We start from the raw sequence: 7,329 nt of genomic DNA on the forward strand, positions 1-7,329 counted from the left end.
CATTATTGTGCACATTTTAAAATGGTTTATATTTATCCATTAAATAAATAAAGTATGGATAAATGACAATCAAATTTAACCCTATATACAATAATATATGAAAATATTTTTTACATTTACTTGTTTAAACAAAAACTTTACTTAGAAATTCCATATAATTATACATAGAAACATTTTTCCATTATTTTTGGATTTAAAAAAAAAAATATTTAAATACTTAATTTTTCAGTATATCATAAATTTATATTAATTTCATATTTGTTAAATTTATAAGGACTTAAATATGTAAAATTTAAAAAATATTTGTATTTTTAGACATTTGCTCCCTCTCACTTGGGTTTATGCTAGGTATGTTTATATACTTACTCCATATTACATCCTAGGTTAAGTTAGTTTATGCTAGGTATGCTTATATGCTTATTTCATATTAGATCATAGGTTAAATGGGTTTATGCTAGGTATTCTTATAAGCTTACTCTATATTGAAAGTTGGAAGATTAATCTTTCTTTTTAATCCAAATAATCAAAGAGGACTGAGATACTCTTATAGCTACTTTTGTTACATACACACAAAAAGTAGTAATTATGTTTATTTTCAATCAATTACCTAAATACCAACTTAAAAATATGAATGTATACATTGAGCCTCTATTGACTAGTTATTAAAGTTATTGGATGGCATCAGCATGTACAACATCTCTAGACCAATAAGGGAAAAGCAATTTCAATTCTATGGAAACCTTACATCTATAATAGAATTTTTTCCTAAGGCTAATGCGTTTATGTGGCATGTAATGAACACATGTATTTCACTAGTATATAATATTATGAAAAATTAATTCACGATTTTAAATAAGTCCTTAGTATATAATTGATACTCACATTAATCCATATCTTGTAGGTCTCCAAAAAAATTGCAAATTTGTTTGTCCAATTTATGGTTCTAGAATGAAATGTTGTCATTCAGGATGTTTAGGCAAGAATGTTTTTTATGAGTATAGACAATCATACTCTAAGAACCATATGTATCAAACTATTGAAAAATATATTTTCAATGGGAAAGAAGAGAATGGAATAAAATAACAAAGAATGAAACCTTAACTATGGAAGTTGGAATATAATGGAAATCATCAAGAAAGCATTTAGTTTATGTGGCATATATAATATTTTATAGTTTTTATATGTATTCTATTTATTGTATCTACTTGTTATTATTATTATCATTTCATTTTTGTTTCATAAAGGATGTCAAGGTGTTAATGGGGTCACAAAAGGAATGAAAATTTACACCGTAGAATTTAGCAAGTTGCCCTACTATGAAAACCTACAAATAACTCATTTGTTTGGAGCAATGCATATTGGGAAGAATGTAACAAAAACATTATGGAGAATGTTTGATGGAAGGATTGACAAGGAGAAAAGATTCAAAATTTGTAGTGATGTTGAGTAAGTCAATCATGCAATTAAAAAAGTGATTCATTCCATGGTGATGGCCAATGAGATACACTTCCATGGTTACCTATAGAGCAAAAAAACAACATTGTAAAAGATTTCATTCATAACATTAAATTTCCCCTTGATAATTTCTTCAAACTTATATCATATCTTAATGAAGAAAGGTGAATTTGGTGGAGTAAAATCTCATGATTTAAATACCTTCATTAAGGCAAGTATTTGTTATATTTCTATATTTGTATACGTCATTCTAGTATCTTTTATTTTTTACTTTATTTTCGTATATTTTAATATACATATACCTCTTATAAATAATAACAACACCATATAACAAGTTACATATGATATTGAAAAACAGATTAGGTATGTAATTATTTTTGTCTAAAATATTGGTTGCAAAACTTATTGACATGTGTTTTACTTGCAATCTATAAACGTTTTGTGAAACTTGTGATTTTATTGCATTATGTGTATGTGGTTATCATGTAAAGAAATACATAAAGAATATATAAAGTATTTGAGGAGTGAAATTAGTAGGTTAATGTCCAAAACGCAAGGGTACCTACATCCAACATTTTTCAATGCACAAGAACACCACCCCATACACCAAATTGAGATTAAAATGTTTGAACTTGTCGAGACAATGTGAATGTTGATGGTCAAAGAGCATGTTCTAAGGGTTTTATTGTGGTGCGCTATATGGTATATTAATCCTTTGTGTAAATTAATCAGTTACTTCCTAAATTAGTAACATATATCAATGTTCCTTTAATTTTGGATGTCCATTTGATCAATAAATTCAAAGGCGAGGTCTTTTTGGGGGAATGATAGAATTAGGAAAGTGAAAGATAATTAGATGATAGAGAAATATAATAATTTTGATTATTTGTTTTCAGCTATACCATACCTATTTGTTTATATTCTTCCATTGATTTTTAAGATTTACCATTTTAGCTAATTAATGATGAATTGTTCATTTTTCATATAGTTGGTTGAGGGTGGGATGCACACCATTTATACATTGTAAACAATATTTGATTGGATAAAGGTATGAACAGAACAATATATACAATTCTTTTGTAGATTATCACTAAAAGAGGTATCTACATTGGTTAAAGAGAATCATTATAATGAAGTTTGATTCTTATGTAGATGGAAATTTATTTACGGTATGGTTTAAAAGATAAAAGGGAAAGGATATTCCCCCATACTTTTAGTTAATTTCCACTATACTAATGTATGTGGTATACTTTTTTCCTAAAATATTCACATGTACAAACATGTTTATTAATTGATAATGTATTTTTTATGCGTTGAACATATTGTAGTTGAAACACCACTATCTTATTTTGTCCAATAGCTATGAATTTCACATCAATAATTTGGATGAAAGGAAGAAACCTCTTATTGTGGGATGATGCAGGAGCATTCAACCCAAGAGAAAATCATTGTAATTAGTAGACATAGGGGGTCATGTGTTTTAGAAAAATTAGTTTCCTAAGTCCCAAGTTAATGTAATATTTAGGCTTTCAAGTGATTTAATTAGATAATGTGAGGATGTTGTAAATGCTCTCAAATAAATGAGAACATGAGTGCTGAATAAATGACAAGAGTCAAAAGTCAAATAGGACTCTTAGAACAGTTGCATGATTCGAGGAACTAGAGGGAGAGCTTTTTAGGAAATTAATGAATTAGAAGTGGACATAGAGGATAGAGTACATCTAGGAGTTGGTTCAATAGATCTAGGAGTCAAACTAGGATGAGTTCAATAGAACTCGCTCACATATATGTAAGCCCACAAGCAGAGTCAAAGGAGAGGCCACGATATCTAAGAACAAGCTTGTGAGAGACAGAGAAGTCTCAATTGTAATCATTTCTTTATACTTAGATATACAGAGGGTTTTTCCTCACTGTGTAAGTATGTGGAATGAGTATTTATGAATGCATTACATGTGAATTTGTAGGTTCTATACAGGGTTGCAGGCAGAATTCTAAAGGGTATGCAAAAGCGTAGAATGATTGAGAGGAATCATAAAAGAGATCATTGAATCCACTTAGATTATGAGAGTGAAGCTCCGAAGAGAAGGCGACGTAAGAATTCTCAAAGATCAAAGCCGAGGAGGTGTTGAGCAGCGGAAGAGTGGAAAGTAGAACCTTTGAAGGAAACCCCAAACCATGTAGAAAACGCTGGAGAGATAGCGTAATTTATAAAGAAATGGTGAACGGAGAAGTGGAAAAATGAGGAACAGTGACTGTTGGATCTTGAAGATCAACGGCCAGAAGCCAATTGTAACAGAGGTGGAGAAATATCACATCGACAAACTTTAAATGAAGAAAGTCGGTTTTGTAACAGTGAAAGCAGATTTCAGGCGGCTTCAAAACTAGAAGTGGTATTGAAGGACGAGCATGATTCCACTCATCACACGCCACGTAGTAGCAGAGCTGAGAAGGGAAACCTCCTTATCGGGCGGTTAAAACTCGTGTTAGTTGTCTTTCCGAAATCAGTGTGGTCTGTTAGATCTGCTAAGCACAGATCAATGGTAGAGAACCATCGAAACATCTTTGGAGATCGGGAGTAATATAAATCGTTGGATCGGGTAAGAAAATAGACGGCAATGATTGATTTAATCGGAGAACGGCGTAAGGAAGGAGCAGTGCTTCGGCAATTGTTGAATGCGCAGACCCGATGATAAATATAGTCGCAGTTTATAAACTTTGAAGTCTGGCTTTATGGTTTGGAGCGCGGAATAGAGCTCTTGAACTAAAGAATGAGGAGCAATGTGTTTTAGGGGATAAACGGTACTCTAGAGCAGGAGAGTATGATGAAGAAGATCTCTCAAATGAGGAAAGTATTGAGTTTTTACAGTAGAAAGAGCTCATTGACCAATTAATAATTGGAGCTCTTACAAGACAAGAACCATTCCTTGTGAAGGAAAGAGATGAAGTTGAGTTTGAGGAGCTGAATCATGTAGAAGATTCAGAGCAGCAAGGAAATGTGATGACTGAAGAGTCGAGTAAGACCACGAGGTCTTATGATTTTAAAATTAATAATTTGTGGATGATTGCAGGTACATCACAAGAGGATGAACAAACTTTAGAGTTTGTCAAAGAGAAGGAGAAAAATCTAAAATCTGTTCAGATCAAGATTGAGATGGCAAGATCTCAGAACCAGAAAGAGACAAAAGGGTCACCTGGGAGTAGGTGGAATAATGTTAGATGATGCAGGTGCATCAAGCCTCTTTGCATCAGACCTCATAGAGGAGGAAGATGGCAGTCTTATTCCAATGAAGACTGAAGAAATGTTGTCCCAAAGAAATGATCCAATGAATTTCAATGGGGAAGGATAGAGTTTGTTTGAAGATGATATAGAGGTTCTTAAAGAACAATAGGGTAAGGATGAAAGGAAGGCAGTAAGAATCAAACAATTTCAAAGATGAGTTAACCAGTAGTAGGCTAAGGAAGAAGAAGTTCACTACCGTGAACAAAAGCAGAGAAATATCATTGAAACGGATGATGTGGAGGAGAGGCTAATTGATAGTATCATGAATTATTTTGAGAATTCAAAACAGCATACTCATGTGCTGGCAGAGGAGAAAGAAACAGAGCAACAAACTAAATTTTTGCCGAAGGAAAATAAGGTATTGAAGACTTATGTTTTTTATTTTAACAAGTGGTTTGTGAATGCAGGTTTAGTTGTAGATGCTGGAGGAAATTTGGCACAAGTGAGTAGACAAATAAAAATGAAAGAAGAAGATTCTGTGGAAGTATTTAATCCATGGAACATAAATGTTCAATTGTTGGAGAGAATGCTAGAAAGTCAGATTTCAATGCAGAAGTTAGATGTTACAGAGGGAGATATCCTTAAAGATATTTAGGAATTTTGGGTGGAAGCAATGTCTACAATGGTACCTAGAGCAGTAAGCATAGTAAGCAAAGAAAAAGTTGGAACAAGAGAAAAAGAAGAAGAAAAAGTAAACCAGCAGCTACAAAGAGAAAGTAACCAACGACGGTTTAAAGAATTAGTGGACAAAAGCAGCAACCTGAAGCAAAGAGAAAGAGACAGAGATAAGAAGCAGAACATGGACCAGTCCAAGGATGTACTAGAGATAGAGATTGAAGAGATGTGGCGTTTGATGATGAAGTAGTACAAATGGAGGAAAATGGTAGCAAGAGAAAGAAAGATCAATAAGAACTTGAACCTGATTGACAAGAAGAAGAAAATGGAGCAGAAGACAACAGAAGTACAACAATAGAAAAGGAACAAGACATTTGGGTAGTTACAAAACAAAGTATGGGATCTAGGAAGACAAATATTAGAAGACACATTATCAGGAGATCATCAATATTTTCTACTTTAGGAGTATGATGTAGGAGCATCCAACCCAAGAGAAAATCATTGTAATTAGTAAACATAGGGGGTCATGTGTTTTAGAGAAATTAGTTTCCTAAGTCTCAAGTTAATGTAATATTTAGGCTTTCAAGTGATTTAATTAGATAATTTGAGGATGTTGTAAATGCTCTCAAATAAATGAGAACATGAGTGCTGAATAAATGACAAGAGTCAGAAGTCAAATAGGACTCTTAGAACAATTGCATGATTCGAGGAACTAGAGGGAGAGATTTTTAGTAAATTAATGAATTAGAAGTGGACATACAGGATAGAGTACATCTAGGAGTCGATTCAATAGATCTAGGAGTCAAACTAGGATGAATTCAACATAGCTCACTCACATATATGTAAGCCCACAGGTAGAGTCGAAGGAGAGGCCACGATATCGAAGAATAAGCCTGTGAGAGACAGAGAAGTCTCAATTGTAATCACTTGTTTATACTTAGATATACATAGGTTTTTTCCTGACTATGTAAGTATGTGGAATGAGTATTTATGAATGCACTACATGTGAATTCGTAGGTTCTGTACAGGGTTATAGGCAGAATTCTAAAGGGTATGCAGAAGCGCGGAATGATTCAGAGGAATCATAAAAGCGATCATTGAATCCACTTGGATGATCAGAGTGAAGCTATGAAGAGAAGGTGATGTAAGAATTCACAAAGATCAAAGCTCGAGAGGAGTTGAGCAATGGAAGAGTGGAAAGTAGAACCTTTGAAGGAAACCTCGAACCATGTAGAAAATGTTGGAGAGATAGTGTAATTTATAAAGAAAGGGTGAACAGGGAAGTGGAAAAACAAGGAACAATGACTGTTGGATCTTGAAGATCAACAGCTAGAAGCCAATCGCAGCAGAGGCAGAGAAATATCGCATCGGCGAACTTTAAATGAAGAAAGGCAGTTTTGTAACAGTGAAAGCAGATTTCGGGCGACTTCAAAATCGGAAGTGGTATTGAAGGACAAGCACGATTCCACTCATCACATGCCACGTAGGAGCGGCTGTGAGAAGGGAAACCGCCTTATCTAGCGGTTAAACCCCATGTTAGTTGTCTTTCCGAAATTGGTGTGGTCTATTGGATCCGCTAAGCACAGATCAATGGTAGAGAACTGTCGGAACAACTTTGGAGATCAAGAGTAATATAAACCGTTGGATCGAGTAGTAAAATAGACGGCGGTGATTGATTTAATCGAAGATTGGCGGAAGGAAGGAGCAGTGCTTCGAAAATGGTTGAATGCGCAGACCCGACGATAAATATAGTTGTAGTTTATTAAATTTGAAGTCTGGCTTTATGGTTTGGAGCAGGTAATCCTTTGTATTGCAATAAGTGTTGTTGTTCCAAATTATAAGGAATTGCAATAAGGCAGACCCGATAAAGTGTTGAGACATGGTTAATAATAATTAAGATCCGGGAATACATTATCACATATTGGATGCGATGGAGCATATATGTGGTAAGATCATGAGTGTGTGATCCCCGATTGCGA

The sequence above is a fragment of the Pinus tabuliformis genome, chromosome 8 (genome assembly GCF_031772625.1).
Source record: "Pinus tabuliformis cultivar Carrire ecotype Pingquan chromosome 8, CPIR1, whole genome shotgun sequence".
Classification (NCBI taxonomy): domain Eukaryota; kingdom Viridiplantae; phylum Streptophyta; class Pinopsida; order Pinales; family Pinaceae; genus Pinus; species Pinus tabuliformis.